Genomic DNA, 333 nt, shown 5'->3' with positions numbered 1-333 from the left:
CTCAGGTCCCTTCTGACCCTAGAAGCTATGAAACTATGAGCACATGAACTGACAAGTGAGTATTACTGAAGGTAACAAAGCTGCTTAGAGCAGAATCCTATTTAACTTTATGAACCCAAATGTCAATTTTTCAGCCATGTAACTGGCTTTTTTTGGTATTTAAGCACAATTTGTGATTTTTTTACCCATGCAGTGTGTAGGCATGTACCTAGCCACCTGGCTACTGAGCATGTGTAGCATTGACCAAGCAGATATGAATGTACTTTGGGTGAGTATAAGTCATAGAATCATAGAATCAATGAGTCGGAAGGGACCTAGACAGATCATCTAGTC

The sequence above is a fragment of the Gavialis gangeticus genome, unplaced genomic scaffold (assembly GCF_001723915.1).
Source record: "Gavialis gangeticus isolate Ggan-Ray unplaced genomic scaffold, GavGan_comp1, whole genome shotgun sequence".
In the NCBI taxonomy this organism is placed as follows: Eukaryota; Metazoa; Chordata; order Crocodylia; family Gavialidae; genus Gavialis; species Gavialis gangeticus.
The sequence above is the reverse complement of the archived record's forward strand: the minus strand, read 5'-3'. Positions refer to the sequence as shown.